The following is a 19,315-nucleotide window of genomic DNA, read 5'->3' as shown; positions in this document are numbered from 1 at the left end:
AGTCTGTATTTCTGCTGCTTAATCTGAGCAGACAGAAAGGCTCTTAGGCCTAAGTGTTCTCCTTTAGTTTCCAGGTAGGCATAGTGAATTCAGCTGTCATTAATCTGACCACAGGTACTCTTAGTTAGCCAATCAGTCAAGCTTTCTTGTTTCTAGATGCTCTTATTCCTGTTGCTTGTCCCTGCTGCCCGAAAAATCGGGGGAATTGCTTGTAGCATCGGGATACCGGGGGAGTGACAGTGAACTCCCGGCATTATAGGGGGAGTTGACACCTCTGGGTCTGGGGCAATCAGAGGCCAGTGGATCTGATGATTCTTGGCCTTAGTTTATACACAGGGCCCATTTGGCAGTAACTTTAACCCTGTGTACTCTCAACAACTTACTAGCAGATAACTACCAGCTAATCATCCCCAGGTGAGAACATAGTACATGAGGGAGTAGGAGAGAAACAGTCCCCAGTTACTAGCTCACACCCCATTAATCTCCCAATTGGAAGCAAGAGTTTCCCTGTATAAAACAGGTGATTCTCGGCCTTAGTTTATACACAGGCCCCATGTGGCAGTAACTCTAACCCTGTGTACTCTCAGCAACTTACTACCAGATAACTACCAGCTAATCATCTCCTAGATGAGAACACAGTACATGAGGGAGTAGGAGAGAAACAGTCCCCAGTTACTAGCTCACACCCCATTAATCTCCCAATTGGAAGCAAGAGTTTCCCTGTATAAAACAGGTGATTCTCGGCCTTAGTTTATACACAGGCCCCATGTGGCAGTAACTCTAACCCTGTGTACTCTCAGCAACTTACTACCAGATAACTACCAGCTAATCATCTCCTAGATGAGAACACAGTACATGAGGGAGTAGGAGAGAAACAGTCCCCAGTTACTAGCTCACATCCCATTAATCTCCCTATTGCAAGCAAGAGTTTCCTTGTATAAAACAGGTGAATTTTAAGAATACAAAACAATACAAGCATGTTTTGTTTTCATTTATATGTTTTGTCTTTGTATTGCATGTACCAAAGCTTCATTAGTAAGTAACAATTTCTAATTAACTGTGCATATTCCAATAGTTTCCTAAATGCAAAAGTAAATCTCATGTCTGTTTCCAATACCATATTTATTTTAATAGATGTTAACATTCCATGGCTGCCAGTCCACATAGGGGATATTAAGTAGCCAATTAAATCTCTTATTTCTAACCCTAGGAACATTTTTCATGCTTGTGTTGATCCCCAACACTTTTTCCATTTAAATGTAGCTCACGGGTATAAAAGGTTGGGTGGATCCCTGATGTAGGCTACCAGGCAAGCATTATATGTGGCACGATAGTTACAGGGTGGTACCTAGGTTAGTATGAGGTACTTTCTGTAGGCACCATACCTTTCACATGTGGCATGTACTTTATGCTCATGGTATATTGACCTGAACTGTACCTTACAATACCTGCACAAGGAACCATTGTAGTGTAAGGAACTAAAATCAATGGCTGGGTACTGTGTTTACGTGTTTTTCTGGATTTGCTGAGTACAGGTTTAGTAGTTGAAGCAAAAAGCAAAGGGTACACAGTGTGTAGCTGCTATATTTGCAGTGCTGGTGATGAGTGAATCTGTCCCGTTTCGCCGGAAAAATCATGAAATGGAGCAAAATTTGAGAAACGCTGCTATCGCGTGACTTTTTTGACACAACTGCAAATTTTTTTATGTGACCGCGACTTTTTCCTCACTCACAAATATTTTTTGTGGCTAATTTTTGTAAAAAAAATCCACCAATGGCAAAATGCGGAATTATTCAGCGAATCCATGTCTGGCAAAAATTTCACTCATCACTATGCAGTGCCCTTTTTGTAAATCCCAGTGTCTTCAGATTTAGTACAAACTTTTAAACCACAGAGTACCTGAAGTGAAAGGTAGACCTGACATCATTTTACATATGCATTATGTAGATGTGTGCCTTTGTTTCATTTTTAATTTGTATGCCTCAGCCCCCTTGCTAATTCAGATTTTTGTTGCCTGTAAGTTATCAACAACCTATATGTTTCATAAGCACCCAGAATATACTGAGGTTCAAATAGCTGCCACAAAGCTTATTTACTACCATAATACAGGGTTATGGGAGATAACTCTTAGTACAAGTTGATCCAGGGACTGGTCCGATTGCCATCTTGGAGTCAGGAAGGAATTTTTTCCCCCTCTGCGGCAAATTAAAGAGGCTTCAGATGGGGTTTTTTGCCTTCCTCTGGATCAACTAGTAGTTAGGCAGGTTATATATAGGCATTATGGTTGAACGTAATGGACGTATGTCTTTTTTCAACCTAACTTACTATGTTACTATGTTACTATGTATTTTACAAGCTAATTACATAAACAGTATTTTATACAAAGCTGAGCTAATTTCTTGTGACACCAAAATATGTGTTTCTTCCACAGTTTTGTTCCATGCATGTCTGGTGCTTTGGAGAGCCTCTGGTCAGTCTCATATGATGTGCAAGACAAATAAGAATTTTCATGCAACAAAGAGGAACCTGATAGTAAGGCCACTGGCACAAGTCCTCTGTAAAGCAGGGAAACCCAACTAGTCCTGGTCTTCAAAGTGACCTTTAGGGGCTCCTGAACTTTCTGCTGAGGTTCTAGCTTGGTACCTACTAACATAGTTCAGACTACCCAATACAAGATACAGTCAAAGATTAGACAAGAACATGGTCAAAAACAGGCTAAGGTCAGGGAAGGCAGCAAGGATCAAGGTCAAGAAAACAGAAATGGAACAGACCCGCTGGTTGGCACAACAAAAGGTAAGGGAACATGCTGGATAGGTGGTGCATCTGACACCATTTCAATCACAACCAATAAAGTCTCTGTGATGCTGTTAACCAATCCCCCCTGAAAGAAAGGGCACTTCAATGCATGCTATTAGAATAGGGAGGCTTCAGCCCTTTCCAAAGGAAAAAAGGGATTCTCATGCCTTGGTTTCTGGAAGAGAGGACCCCATACCCCCTAAACTAAGCCATTTTCGTAAAAAAAGATCCATTTGCCCCTTCTCCTTGTAGATGAATTCACAGACCACACAATGGATCAGTACTATCTAGTCATCTTAATAAATGGCCAAATTGCATAATGGAACAAACAAGACAGCCCTTGTATAGTCTTTTACCCCCTATCTCTCCAACCAAACTGTAATTGACTGTACTGAAGGAATTAAATCAGAGCCTAGTTTATTCAATTTTTTTTTCTGTAATTTCGATGCTTGGATTGTATTATGTAGCTGAATACTGATAACCACTTAGTTAATACCATAGGACAGTGCTGTCCAACTGGCGGCCCGTGGGCCGCATGCGGCACGCGACCCCCCCTCTGTGTGGCCCCCCACCTGTCTGGCTGCTTTGATGGCTTACTGTTGTGTAAGCTTTAAATGTTATCAGTATTGTGATTAATTGCCCCCCCTGCATGGTTCTCACCTCAGATTCAGGCTGTAATCCTCCTCAAGGGATGAGAACATAATTTTGCCCCTTTATAGGTCCCTGGTAAGGCCTCACCTTGAGTATGCAGTGCAGTTTTGGGCTCCAGTCCTTAAGAAGGATATAAATGAGCTGGAGAGAGTGCAGAGACTGCAACTAAACTGGTAAAGGGGATGGAAGATTTAAACTGTGAGACTGTCGAGGTTGGGGTTGTTTTCTCTGGAAAAGAGGCGCTTGCGAGGGGACATGATTACTCTGTACAAGTACATTAGAGGGGATTATAGGCAGATGGGGGATGTTCTTTTTTCCCATAAAAACAATCAACGCACCAGAGGTCACCCCTTTAGATTAGAGGAACGGAGCTTCCATTTGAAGCAGCGTAGGTGGTTTTTCATGGTGAGGGCAGTGAGGTTGTGGAATGCCCTTCCTAGTGATGTGGTAATGGCAGATTCTGTTAATGCCTTTAAGAGGGGCCTGGATGAGTTCTTGAACAATCAGAATATCCAAGGCTATTGTGATACTAATATCTACAGTTAGTACTAGTGGTTGTATTTATAGTTTATGTATGTGAGTATATAGATTGGTAGGTGTGGGTTAGGTGTGCTGGGTTTACTTGGATGGGTTGAACTTGATGGACACTGGTCTTTTTTCAACCCTATGTAACTATGTATTGTTTAAAAATGTAATCCCCTGTGGTGTTCACACCTTTTAATCCCTGCATTGTTCAACCACTGCATTGTTCACACCTCAGGCTCAGGCTGTAATCACCCACATTGTTCACCTCTTCACACCTCAGAGCAGTAGAAACCCACAAATAATCCCTGCACACTACAAAAAGAACATATACAGAGGTGGTACTGCAATTAAAAAGTTTTTTTTAATATATAGTTATTGTGCAGACTGTAGGAGCAGTGCCAGCATTGTGTCACTGTATGCTGCCTGTGTGTGCCATCACTGGGCAGGGTAGGGCAGGCAGAGTATGGCACACACAGGCAGGGTAGGGAAGGCAGAGTATGGCACACACAGGCAGGGTAGGGCAGGCAGAGTATGGCACACACAGGCAGGGTAGGGCAGGCAGAGTATGGCACACACAGGCAGGGTAGGGCAGGCAGAGTATGGCACACACAGGCAGGGTAGGGAAGGCAGAGTATGGCACACACAGGCAGGGTAGGGAAGGCAGAGTATGGCACACACAGGCACACACAGGCAGGGTAGGGACGGCAGAGTATGGCACACACAGGCAGGGTAGGGAAGGCAGAGTATGGCACACACAGGCAGGGTAGGGAAGGCAGAGTTTGGCACACACAGGCAGCATAGGGCAGGCAGAGTATGGCACACACAGGCAGGGTAGGGAAGGCAGAGTTTGGCACACACAGGCAGGGTAGGGCAGGCAGAGTATGGCAGGCTTTTGCTGTACCATTGGGTATGGTCATGTGATAACATGGGTGTGGTTTCAAGTGGGTGTGGTTTAAAAAGGGGGAGTGGTCAAAACTTGCTTCCATTATCGGCCCTCCGCCACGTTGGCCGGAAAAATTCCGGCCCTCGGTACCACAGAAGTTGGACAGCACTGCCATAGGACATGCTAAGAAATAGAGCAGGCATTATCTGTTTTATTCTAATTCTCTAGAATTTATTAGCTACACATTAATCTCTTTTATTGAATCTTTAGTACTACAACCTGTCTTTAATTCCTTACGCTACTCTCCCTTTTTGTACTAAAGCTACTAGTGTAAGCTAGCTCTGGGCCAGCCACACTTCTGTTCCCTTTTACCCCGCTTAACTGTAATAAACATGACTCCCTCTTTTATTTTGACTGCCTCGTCTTCACCCACCAATTCACTAGCCCCCAGGCCCGGACTGGCAATCAGTGAATTATGGGAAATGCCAGAGGGACTGCTGTAAGATGACATAGATAGACACTATTTATAGGGCTGGTGGGGGACTGCTTGGGCCTCTATGTACATAAAATGCCAGGGCCTATGTTGAATCCCAGTTTGCACCTGCTAGCCTCTGCCAGTGTCTGCCCAGTGAGCAACCCATCCTACCTAGCCTTCCGTGTGTGTGTGTGTTTTTCTTTAATAAAGATGTGCTAATAGCATATTAGGTTCCCTCTGCTATATATCCTATATATGCCTATGACTACGTATCTTTTGTATACGAAACGCGTCAGGACCTTTTTGTTTTAAGATCTCTGCAATAAAGACAAGTTTTAGTGGACCAAGGAGTGCGTGCCATTTCTCTTCAAATTGATGTTCCCTCTGCTATATATCACCTAAACTGCCCAGATCTAGTTTTTCTTGCACTCTGCAAATTCCTATTGCACAAAAGTACTCTGAACAACCAAGAAACAAAGTTTAAAAGAGTATGTAATTTATCTACCTTAAAGGCAGGAAAGATTAAGATCAAATAGCATTACATTGCCTTATTGAATGGTGTCTATGATAAATAAAGGGATCATTAATTTGTATAGTAAGAAGTGGAAAGACTTAGCAGCTGTAAAGATTTATTCCCAGTTACCAAAGGATATATTGGATATATGCAATGAGAGGAGAGAAAGGGCAAAGGGAATAGCTGTGGGGATGGTATTTGCATGGATTTTGAAATAGTCAACAAAAATTGAGCAGTGTGGGTGGAATGAAAATCAGCGGGAGGAGTGGGAGGCAGTTAACTGGGAGAGGGGTTACTAAGGGAGGGGGTGTTGCACTGTGTTTTGCAGCTCTGGCAGTGGAATGTGTTGTGACGAGATTGCATATTTCTGTTTGGCACAGGCAGCAGAAAACTTAGGTTTAAACTTTATACATTTGTACATAAGATACTGACGTAAAATGTAGAGCATGGCATACTGTACAGATAAGCAGCTTATGTTTTAAGCAATCTAGACAAAAAAAAAGACAAAAAGACAAAAAAAGGTAAAATTACTCATGTCTGAAAATACATCTAATGTTGGACTGTTCAGCCTTTGCTGGGAAAAATGGAGCAGGATTTGATAATAAGACAGAATTTTTTTTCTCTTAAAGGAGAAGGAAAGGCTAAGTCACTTGGGGGTGCCAAAATGTTAGGCACCCCCAAGTGACTTTAATCGCTTACCTTTTAACCTGGGCTGGTGCCCCTGTTAGGAGAAAACCACACCAGCCTGGGGTAGCTGCTAGTGTCTCCTCTTCCTTCGCGCACTTGAAAATGGGCATTAGAGTGAGGAGCGGAACATTAACAAAAAAGTTGGCTTTTCCCTCTACTGCGCATGCGCCGGCCCAGGGACTTTGTCGACAGGAGGAACAAGGAAGAAGGAAGTGCTTGATGCAGGTACCCCGGGCTGGTGCTGTTTTCTCCTAACAGGGGCACCAGCCCGGGGTAAAAGGTAAGCGATTAAAGGCACTTGGGGGTGCCTAACATTTTGGCACCCCCAAGTGACTTAACCTTTCCTTCTCCTTTAAACAGCACCCCTACTAGCAAAACATGTCAGTAAAATTGTATTTCAGTCTTTATAAAGGAACAAACAGAAACAACATTGTGATCATTAAGGTGACCAGAACCCCATCCTTGGAAACTGACTCTAAGGGGCAGATTTACTAATCCACGAACGCTCGGAGTGTGCATTTGAACGACTCTTTCGTCGCTTGCGCAACTTTTTTCTATGCTTGCACGGCGTTTTCGTACTTTTGTGCAAAAAAATCGGAAAGGTTTTCCCGCTGTTTACAATCGTTCGGTATGAAAATTTTGTGACTTTCCGATCACAAATACGATATTATCGTGACTAATACGATTTTTTCGTAAGCATATTCATGATATATGCGATCTTCAGAAATTATTGTATCCAATCCGAATTTGTTCCATTCGGGATTAGAACTCGCGTTTTCATGAATGTGACCCTAAGGATAGTTGGTCATCCACAGGCAAACACATAAAGAATAGCACCTGCAGGTCAGACAGATATTGTACAAGTGCCTTTCTACATACATGTATTTCTTTTGGTCTTTTTATTTGGACCACCCTCCTGAGTATGAGGAACTGCAAACTAGCTGCATCCTCAGTCCACCAGGATTACAGGATTATCAGCCCATCCCACCCTCCATCTTGCCATACATAAACTGTCCAAAATGCTCAACCAAATCTTGGCACTGCCAGCTGGAGGCTGTAATAGTGTTGATAATGACAGTATAAATAATATTCAACCAGGTACAAACATACCAGCATAAATATGAGTAAGTGTGGGCATTGTAAATTAGAGGTATTGTAAATAAGAGCTAAAACTTGATAAATCCCAAGCTGTTAGTACAGTATGTGGCCACAACACAAATGCAATGAGTTCAGAATCAGCAATACTCTGTGAAAACATACGTGCCCATCTATCAACAGTGCCTTTTGAAAGGGCTGATCCCTTTTATTTCCCCACTGATTACTCTATCACCTTTCTCTCATCTGTCAGATTCCATTCATTTCCACACTGACCGCTCTTAAACCCCTTTCTTGCCTTGCAGAACCATTTAACATTTCTGTAATAGGCCATTTCTTCAGCACCTGCATTACTGCATTTTAATCCTGCCCTACAGACCTACTTTACATTCATTTCCATTTCTCCCTCATGGAACTTCATTTTTTTTTCCTTTAAAAGAAAACCGAGAACAAGACAAGTTCTATTTTTAGTTTTCACTTGAAGTTAGAATGTCTTCTGGCTCCCAGAAGTGGGGAATGTAAAAAGCGTCTGAAAAAGACAGACTTTCCATGAGTCAGCCACCTTGTCAATGCAGCCAGTTCTTGCAGCTGTACAATCCCAAACCACAGCTGGAGAAACAGAGATTTGTGTGGATTTCTGCATTTCCGCTAAGCTGTGCTGCTTTCGGGCCCTTATAAACCATTTATAGTATTAGCTGTGTGTGAGCACAGAGCACATTTATCTCTTTTAGTATAATGTGAGCAATGTACTGTACTTTGAGTGGTAGGCAATTTAAATGAAATAATTCATTTTTAATACAGCATCACATCACTTTAATGAGGTAGAAGAATCATTTGGAAAATGTTCTACCTGCCCTATTTTACACACTATCAGACTTTCAAACTTGCTAATAATGTGCATGACACCATGTCAGTGTTCAACTGTTTGACTATTGATCAAGTTACAGAGTAAAAGGCTTTGGCATAACGGAAACAAAACTGCAATATGCATTGCTTTATAGTGGAGGTAGTGAAAATGGAAGGGCTAATGGACTGCAGAGGTGGCAGGAACTATTTCCTACTATAAGCATGGCATCGTTAAAGGTGACCTCTAAGGCAGTGTGCAATGTGCCAAAAATGAAGACAAGGTTTTTTGCCCAGTCTTCCCCATTATTCCATTGTTCTAAAACAGTATAATGTAATATTTTTGTTAGGTGACCCGAATTATGGTTTTTGTTTACAAAAGTCCATAAATACTTCGATAAAGCTTCAAAATTATTGCAGCACACAGATTTTTAGCGCAAGGTCCTAGCAAGACTAGTGCATTCTACCTTGATCTAAAAATCAGTTTATCCAAAAAGCTATTTAAAATGACATACTATACTTTTTCATACAGTTTTCTTTTGTAGAAAGCATTGTCACTGTATTCAATTAAACTATGGAGAAGCCTGCTTTAAAAAAGGGCATCATCTTTTTATACCATACATGCCCATTTGCCATGATTGGTACTGGACACACATTGATGAGTTGTCTGAACTTTATCTTCCATATTTGTTACTTGCTTCGATTGCCATTTAACAATGATTTAATTCTAATTGTTGTGAAAATTAACATATTTCTTGGAGAAGTCTAGAGATGTACAACTTATCTAACCTTTTATAGTTACATAGTTCATTTGGGTTGAAAAAAACACAAAAGTACATCAAGTTCAACTTGAACTTCTATGCAATGAAATACCTCAAACTGCTCAACTGTCCAGAACAAATGGGGCCAGTTTATTCATTTTAATTACTGCTAAAGGAAATAAAGAACACACCAGAGTTTTCCTGTTGGCCATGCCAACGTAACTTTAAAAAGACTTTGTATATGATACACAACATCACAGTAATTCTGGACTATCTTAGAAAACACTTTATAGGTCTGCCACAAGATAGGATCTGTACCTTGTCACATCTCCAGAGGCCTAGAGGCAACATTCTAGAACATATAACTTCAGAAGATCCTGGTTTAGGCTAAGTAGAGGGACCCCAATGCATCAGCAGCAAGAGTAAAAATGGACAGAGAGTGATAGCTAACAGAAGCACTGGGGAGCCTAATATCAGGACTTTCACTTTAGAAGGATCGAACTTCACTACAGAATAGAAGATGACACAAAAATTTGCCACAAGATTTGCAAATACCCAATATGCATGCTTGTTTTAAAAACAAAGCAGCTGGTGACAACAGATTGTAAGCAGTGGCTATGAAGATATTATAGGGCTGGGAGACACACAAATAGGGTTGCCACCCAGCCTTTATTTGACTGGCCTAACTGTCAAATCACCAGCTAGGGTTGGTGGCAGTATTACAAATTTACCAGCAATGTACTGTACTTGCAAGTAAATTTGTAAGCCTGCGCATTTCCCCACCTCATCCACCAGTTGCCCTGCTCTGATATGACATGGCCCATCCCACCCCCCCATGTGACATCATTGTCTGCCCCTGACCTGAAGGCCAGTATTGACGACAAAAAAGATGGCAACCCTGGACACAAAAAACAAGAAGCTAACAATTAAAAAAACACAAAAGCCAGAGGAATCCTAAATTCAATTTTTCCTTCTTTTGTTTATCTAGAGTTTTTTAAAGAATAAGTACCTAACATGTCAGTTGTATGTATATCGTGTATATTGTAATGACAGCACTGTCCATTCTTGCTTTCTTTGCAATCATGCACATCTGGCCAGAGTGATACACAGATTTGTAAGATTAGTTTCCGCTGAGCTCCCAGAGGTGCTTTTAGATAATAGATGGCCCATATGTAAATTAAAATCCATAGTAGAGATAACAGCAGTGCACATTCTAACTGATAGGCACTAATTAAAACAAAAACAAAATAGGCACTTGGGATGAGCTGAGAAATGGCAATATTTCAGTGTGCCTGTATTAAAAAATGCATGTGTGTTTCCTAAGGCACATTTACAGAGAAGTGACAGTAGACAGAAGGAAAACAAGGAATATAGGAAAGAAAGGCAAAACAGGGTAAGTCAGTAGTTTACAAATCTATACTTTTATTGGGTAATGTAATAAAATTCATAAACATCTCCTATGTTAATAGTCAGTACAAACTTTGGACCACTTGCTAAATTTCACTCTTATTTATAAGTATCTGAGTATCTAATTAATTCTTCTTTCAAATGAATGGCACTACATGAATCCTCTACATACATAGTAGTTCCAAAAAGACAAAATTCATCATATTCAACCTTTTTGTCCAAATTGAACCTGCCTAACTACATGTTGTTGCTAAGGTTAAAACAACCCTCTGAAGCCTTGCCAATATGCCTCAAAAGAAAACAAAATCCTTCCTGGCTCTAATAGGGCAATCTGGGCAGTTCCTACTTCCACTTTCCTAAGAATTAATTTTAGTAACCTTTTATTTTACTCACTTGCTAAAAAGGTAGCCAATCCTTTTCTGAAGCTATCTAATGTATCTGCCGATACAGCTGCTTCCACAATTCCACAACTTCACAGCTCTCGCTGTAAAAAATCATTTCTTACACTTTAAATTGGAACCTCCTTTCTTCTGATTCCCTTGGGTCTACTGGAAGGATGTACTAGTGGATAAAGCATCAGATATTTTATTGTATGATTCCCTTATCTATTTATGTATAGGGCAAAATACACTGCAGCTGCTACTGGACCCGGGATGTGTTGGAGGCCTTAGCGTTTCCCCAGTTAAATACAAACAGATCAACTTGGAGATGGAGAGGACCTAAAATGATTTTTCTATAGGGTCCTTTAACTTTTAGTTGCACTAACAGTGTATTGGGATTTTATTGTTCTGAGTTTAAATACAAATTAACCAAGGCGCAAAGATATACGGGGTCTTCCCTTGAAAGTTATTTCCATTTTAGTTTTTTATAGTGAACTCTGTGATATATGGGCTGAGTTGGATACAAAACCTAGATACAGAAAGTATTCAGATATGTTAACCAAACACATTCAATTTTTATTCTGTATTTGAGCTTAGCACAACTTATCAGCAGCACTAAGTACTTCCACCCAATGGAATGCAGAGGTATTCAGAGGGAAAGGATTTGGACAAATATTACTCCCCCCAGGAACAAAAATACATTGTTAAAGGAGAAGGAAATGCATTTTGCCAATTTGATTCCAATAGATTAGCCACATTAGTGCCACCTAGAACACAATATTTATTCTGCAGAAAGCGTTTCCATACCTGAGTAAACAGTCCTAGAAGTTCCCTTTGTTTGTTTGTTTACTATAGCTGCTGCAATTTTAGCTTGGTCTCAGTAGCTTCTGTGCTGAGGCTCTAGGGGCTGGTAGCATAGATCACACATTCTGATGGGAGGGTGAGTAAATTCTTATGAATTCTTATGGGAGGGGGGAGCAGGAGATGGGAGAGAAGAGAGAGTTGTGCAGACTCTGGCTGGGAATGAAGGATTTTTCTGAGAGAGGAAGTATTATACCGAAAATCATGTTTACACAAACTAAGATAAGAAATCCAGTGTTTCTTTTGATAGAGGAGACAGTGCAGTTTTTCTGTGAGTGCTTATGGTTGTATTTACATAGACCTTTCTGATAAAGCTTACTTAGTTTTTACCTTTCTTTTTCCTTTAAATGTAAAGAATATTGGTATGTTTTTATGGTGCATGTCTGTATGTCACATAAAAAGATAGCAGGTTAAACTGGAACCCCGGAGTGGCAGAACAATTTATTTCTAAAAACTATGTTAATAATCATGTTTCTTTACTATCAAATATTCAGGGCTGGTAATGGCTACTCATTCTATTTAATACTGACACTAAAATGGGCGCTGCATTATGATTTGGCTGGCTACATGCCCCAAGCCCAGAACTGCCCTAAAATTACCAGTGTGGGCTCTTCTTTAATCTACACTTTTTAGTTAAACCATTGAGATCCGCCACTTGAACTTTTTTTTATACATTTTGTTATTGTTGCCTAGAAACCTCTTACAGTTCTATAAAATATGATCCTCAGATGCACAAACAGCTCTTCCAGCTGCTTCCACCTCTTCAAGGAAAGCACTTATTTGTCTCATCACATTACACCCAATTCCTGACATGCTACAATACAGAGCTGATGATGGGAATAATACCTGGATTAATGAAGAAATATTTTGTATCTGCACACTGTTGCATTGTATTCTTCTCAACTGATAATAAAGTGTCCTGGCACATAGAGTGTTTGATATTAAGTGGCTGAATAATACAAAATAATGAATAATGAGTATACAAAATAGTATATTTATATGTATTTGGCAACCCCCAGAAATTATTTCATGCTTGTGTGGGTCTTCTGCACTTCTTACATTGGGTTAAGTGTCGATCATAGGGAAAAAAGATCAGAAACCCTAGTTCTAGAGAGTATCTTAAGCTTGGCAATAGGCCCCTCCAGCAAAATAGAATTTTCCAGCAATGCTACATGTATGCTACATGAGGGCTGATTCACTAAAGTGCGTTCAAACGTGTGCTATTTATAGCGTGCAATAAAAATTTTATCGCGTCTAAATTTTCGCCACTTAACGCACGATTCACTATAAGCATACTTGCGCTAATTTACACGCGATATTGCATGCGGCATTTACCGCATGCGTGCTAATTAACGCCTATTATTATGTGCGCTAATACTTGCCGCGTATAAATAGTAGCATATAAATAGTAGCCACATATAAATAGTGCATATAAATAGTAGCATATAAATAGTAGCCACATATAAATAGTGCATATAAATAGTAGCATATAAATAGTAGCCACATATAAATAGTAGCATATAAATGGTAGCCGCATATAAATATTTATATGCTACTATTTCTATGCTAATATTTATATGCACTATTTATATGTGGCTACTATTTACTGTATATGCTACTATTTATATGCACTATTTATATGTGGCTACTATTTATATAGTACTATTTATATGCACTATTTATATGCTACTGTTTATATGCTACTATTTATATGCGGCAAACTGGAGGCTGCATCACTCTAGGGCCAACACAGTCCATATTTTATTGCCAAAAGCTCATTGTACTTTTCTATAATTACAGCCTGCCTCAAGTAGGTGTTAATTTTCGCATAGTCTAATGCGATATTTAGCGCGTCTAAGTGTTTCTGAATCATGTGTTAGTATTCTTTTCTGCGCGCTAATTAACGCATGCGTTAACATTACCGCATGTAGTTGCGTGCAAATTAACGCATGTGATAATACTGTAGTGAATCGCGCGCTAATTGTCGTGTCTTTTTTAACGCAAAAAAGCGTGCGATAAAAATTTAACGCACTTTAGTGAATCAACCCTATGGTCTCACTTTGGTCCTTGCCTAGGAATGTGCTTCATAGAATGTTCATTAGTAGGCATGATCAATGCACATGATATTGTAGCTACCCTACATTTTGCCATCTGGACATAACTTGATACCTTTTTTACACATAATCACAGGTAACAGATATACAATAAGGTCCTTTCTAACTGGATCTATATAGCCATATAGGCATTGTGCCCTCCATTAGTACAATTGCTTTGGTTACCATGAAATTAATTGACTGTGGTATGTTCTCAGTATCTGAGTCTTTTCTTTAGATGTGTTTGTTTTGTGTTTCCAGGAATGATAAAAGTTTATATTTTAGTTCTTTCTTCATGTGGGGATGTATTAAACTAGGATATACTCTGTTTGGCTCACATTTTCTCCTCCTGTTTATTCTACTCCATTTCTTAATCATATTTGTATGGTATTTGTATGGTTTTAGTCATTATTTATTACAATGTTCTGTTTGTGGCAACATGGCTGTGATGCTACATATGATGGATAAAACAGGGTAGGCCACACAGATATACCACAATGTCTGGCCTATATTGCTGTTATATTTTGTTTTGATGATGATAATAGTAGTCTGTTAAAGTCCCTTACTAGAAGGTTGTATTTGCACTGGTGATTTGCACCACGCCCATACAGTAATGCAACTTGAAAGCAAAACAATGTGGGAAAGTAAATACTGGAAATATACTTCTCTTGTTTGTGTTGTTTTTTTTTGGGTGGAGATGTGTCTTGCAACATAATAGAAAATACAGTGTGTTTTGTCCCTGTGAGTTACTATGACTGCCTTATGGACTTGCTTACTGAGTGGGTCTTGGATTTTTTGGGATTATATTGTCAAAATGTACAAGGTACAGTTAACCCATTTCCAAAGAGTTGTCTTTTTTCACTACAGAATATAGAGAGGCAGTAATTCACTAGTCAGTGACATTAGCATACTCTAATAATCCTACTTTCCTAAGGCAGCACACTTTTAAATAATGCTATTTTGCCACTGACACTTTGCATTTTCACCCCAAATTTCTGAGTTTATTCCTCTAAATTACATGTCTTTCTGGCTACTACAAACTATTAGCCTCTGTTAGAAAAATGTGGACAGGCACAGAAAGTGAAAATATGCTGGACATAAACCAGGTACTAAAAGTTTCTAAAGTGCATAATAGAACCACATGGTGACTCTACCTAAGCTGATCAGAAAACCCTGCACTACACTGATGAGCCCCAAGAAAGGCGAAACCGGTCTGTAGTTGGGAATCTGATCAGCTATTGTCCTGGCTTCAGCTTCAAACCCAGTGGGTGAGCTGTAGCCTATAGGATAAACCCATGTAAATGGGATTTTTTTTAAGACTTTGGAATTAATTCCCAGAATTCCTTTTGTTTGATAAAGTGCATAATGGTATCCTAATAGATTGTCACCGGGTCCATCAACTGAGCACAGAATGTTAGACTAACCATTTACTTACCAACAGCTCTTGAATAGCATACAAAGAGGACCCCATTTTGTATTATTGTTCCACTGTAAACAAAGAAAAGCTTAGCCTAAAGTTTCTGTTTGGGCAGCAGTACGGCACAATTGCATTCACCTCTGCCCCGGCACATCTTTTTCAGGGCCCCAGGGACATAAGAAATCGGTTGGAATAAAATTGTGCCATAGCAACTGACATGCCATCTATAACTCTTTTAAACACTGTTGTGTTCTGTAGAATTAGGGAAATGTAATATTCATTATAGACAGTTCTGCCTTAAACACTAAAATACATTTGTTGTTACATGTTATTACAAGCACAAGTGAAAAAATGAGGGGAGAAAAATATCAAAGACAGTAGACCCAGTAGCTGCAGTGGGGCCAGATGTATAGTAGACCCTTGGGTAGAATCTTGGGTGACGTGCAGTTTTAACAATGGGATGATTAAAGTTGCAACTTGCAAGGTTTGGGCCAAGTATAGTAAGCCATAGCAACTAATAAGATTGTTGCTTTCAAAGAAGTCTTGATTTATATTACAATTTTCCCTCATAATGTAGTAAATGGATCATGAAGGTTTGGGGTGTAAAAATATATAGTTTTTGGTATAATTATGTCACTATTAGTAACCAAAAGTCGTATCTACTGTCAGTTCTACTAAATGCACCTGCAGTGTTTACATTACAGGTCCTGCATTGATTACCATGCGTTGGTTGCACATTTGGTACACTATCCAGTGGAAGGCACAGAATACATGGTTCCTTACGTTTACAGAGCACCCTGTGGAGGTAGCACAGGTAAGGGCTTTAGATCTGGTTGCTTTATTATAGATACTCAAGGAGTTGTGCCTGACAGCACTGGGCACAAAGAAAGGGAGCTGGGTGGGCACATTTGCACTTTTCACCTTGTCAACCATTGTAAATAAAAATGATATCATGTGAAACTTGTGGCATATTAAATATTCTATTACTAAGTTCATATTAATGCTTGATCAATTTAGGCACAGAGGATGTGACTATAAGTTTATTCATAACTTTCAGGTGAAATAAAAATGTTTTGGATTGTGCAACAGAAATATGTGTCTTAGCTTCCCACTAGTGAGAAATAAACTCCTTAGACTACAACATAGATAAACTGACCCTTTTTACCTTAAATATTTACAGGAATTTCCTATTACTCTCAGGACCAGACTCTTGTGCTTTCCTGAGTGTTGTGGCTATTAGGTTTAATAAATAAAACCCATGTGTATTCCTGTCAGCCAAGCTCTGCAGAGTTAGTACACTTACATCAGCTGAAGAGCTGGCTGCCAGCCATCCTCAAATATGTAATGGCATGAAGCAGCATGAGCAAAATACACAAGACAGAGAACAGAGAGGAGCTTGAGAGAGCTGGTGACTCAGAGCAGATCAGCCAGGTACCAGCAGGCAAGGGGAGGGGAGCTCAGAGGAAATGTACACGGCGAGAGCAGAGGGAGGGAGAGAAACAGACCTATGAGAGATCTGACAGCTCTGAAGGGGAAAAAAAGCTTCTTACGATTTCCTTCATGTATCTAAGGTTGGAGCAAGAGCACGAGAAAAGTTAACTTTGCAAAAGCTGTACTGTATGGAATTAACTGCCAGAGCCAAGGTAAGGCCAGCACTTCTGCACTGCTAGGCAGAGACTGAACACTGATAGATGTAGGACTGGGGCAGGCAGGCACTTCAGCAACTAGTGGCAGAGCACATACTTTAGTAAGTCATTAACAAACTTTACTTGCCAGCTACCTATCTGCTTACCAATTTAACCCCATTTATAACTTTACCCTACTACTATGCTTTATATACCCATATGGAATAACTTGTCTTGTTTTGTTTCTGGGACTAAATCCCAACCAAGATGTGGAACAAGTCCATAGGTGTCTCAGTTTAGGTAATTTATAGGCAATGCCAGAAGGCTGTATACAGAATCCTTACAACTCTCATTAAATAAAGGTATTAATTATGCTACTGCTTCCAGCTTGTCACTGACTTATTATTGGTTAATGGCAATTACTAGGACTGGGTAACTTCTTCAGAAAGACTTAGAGAATGTTTTCTCTGGTAAGGAGTCCTTATGGAATACATCTGATGTCGTGAAATCATAGAAAAGAGAAATAAATAGTCATAAGGCGGAAGTTAGCCTGGTAGGTAGCTACGCATTGTGCCACTTACTGGATGACACTTTACTCTGCATTGTACTATATAAATACGTTTACATGATAGAAGTGACTCTGATGATTTTGTAGTAATGCCTTGTGACTTAAATTCTCAGAGAAGTCTGGACGAGTATACTTGTTAGTTCTCAGAACTAGCAGCCCAACGCCAAAGATCTTCCCATAGGCTGGCAGCGACGTATTAAGTCTGGTTATGCCCTTTTTTTCTACTGTTTCCAGTGCAGTGTTGTAACAATTTACAGTCTGACAGTTGCTGCAATGATTTGGAAGCAGCCTAATGCTAAAAATGAGTCCATTCTCAAAGCCTGTCAGATTGTTACTCTATTGCTCCTTAGAGTGGAGCATTAAATTGGAATGTTCTGTGCTTGTCCTTGTGCTGTTTATATTGGGTGTGTGTGGAAAGAAATAACTGGTGCCTCCTTCACTAACATCTTACACTATAAACAAGTTCCTGGTCTCCATTCTACACACACACTGAGCTCATTGAGCTCATTATCCCTTGGGCTTCTCCGTGGTCCTGTGCTAACAATTTAAAAGGAAATTTTCTTACGCCCAGCCAATTAAAGTAAAATATTCCACTATCCTCCCCAAACATGGGCATTTGGCAAGGACTTGGCCTTGGAATAAAGCTGCTTGTTTCCCGCAACTGGCAGGCATTGCATTAACTCTTTCACTGCCAGCAACATTGCCAAAAGTATATGAACCAGTGACTTTTAGAGGAAGCTGAGAACAGAGCAACTGCTGCTTGGGAGAGTGTTGCTATCACTTTCACAAATGCCTGACTGAAAACAGTGAGATTGGGGGGGGGGGGGGTTCCCTAGTGGCAAGCAAGCACATGGATTGTTTGGTGACTCTTCTCCTTTGTTATGGACAGAAAATGCATGTTGTGTTGTAACACTAGTGGAGTTGTTTTCTGTTTACCTTTCTATAAGAAAAAAAACTATTGATCATGATGACCTTGCACATTTATTACCTGGAAAAGTTTGCACTTTAATTCCATTTCAAAAGGTCAAATCTGCACAACTAGGGTTGCCACCTGGCCGGTATTTCCGTAGCCTAACCGGTAAAATCCAATTCATTTGCATTGCAATGCATTTGCAAGTAATCACCTGTATTCCTCCACAATCCCCGCTCCCAGGTGGGCCTTGTCTTTTCCTCTACCTCACCCCACCACCCAACTTACCAAATATCTGCTGTACTGGCCCAATCAGTCTTGTGCCATCCCTTTTACGTCATTACTTGCACCTTTTTGCATCATTACCTGCCACTTTTAAGGCACGAGAGGGAGATGCACTTGTCCAATTGCATCTGATGCAAAATCTTTGGTGTCAGCATAGGGTCATTTCCAGCACTCAGCATCAAAATGATGTCTGTTCATTATTCTTTAGGAGCAAGTGTGTTGTGTATATTGACACAGGCTGCTATAGAAACCTTGGAGCTAGCATGGTGGTAGCAGGCTCCCCAAGCATCAATAGGGGCACTGTACATGATTCACGTGCACAGACTTGAGTTCCTTGGCCTGGTTCCGCATACAGATCCTCTAACATGTGATGCTCCTTAAACTCATGTTAGTATAAACTTGATTAAATATTCAGTTTTATTCTGGGACAGCTGTGTCACATGGGTAAACACAGTTTAGCAACTTATTTTCAGAACATCTCAAATTTCTTGTATAAAAAGGTGATTCCACACACTTTTCATCCCCCTTGGCAATTTGCT

The 19,315-nt window shown here is 40.1% G+C and overlaps 1 protein-coding gene across 2 annotated transcripts in view; it reads left to right on the top strand.

The window, feature by feature from the left end:
• The first annotated feature begins 309 nt into the window (after nucleotides 1-309).
• The window catches only part of kiaa0040 (KIAA0040 ortholog), a 39,102-nt gene continuing 20,096 nt past the window's right edge, over nucleotides 310-19,315 (top strand). Inside the window, exons 1-3 of one of the 2 annotated variants that reach the window (XM_031900964.1) lie at nucleotides 310-946; nucleotides 2,432-2,793; nucleotides 16,093-16,202. The gene's annotated coding sequence lies outside the window, so the exon portion shown is untranslated. Of the gene's footprint in view, nucleotides 947-2,431; nucleotides 2,794-16,092; nucleotides 16,203-16,760; nucleotides 17,032-19,315 lie in introns of those variants that run through there. The other variant, XR_004222396.1, reaches the window with a different exon arrangement.

Source organism: Xenopus tropicalis, chromosome 4 (genome assembly GCF_000004195.4).
Source record: "Xenopus tropicalis strain Nigerian chromosome 4, UCB_Xtro_10.0, whole genome shotgun sequence".
NCBI classification, from domain to species: domain Eukaryota; kingdom Metazoa; phylum Chordata; class Amphibia; order Anura; family Pipidae; genus Xenopus; species Xenopus tropicalis.
Note: the sequence above shows the minus strand (reverse complement) of the source record. Positions and strands in the feature narration are given on the sequence as shown.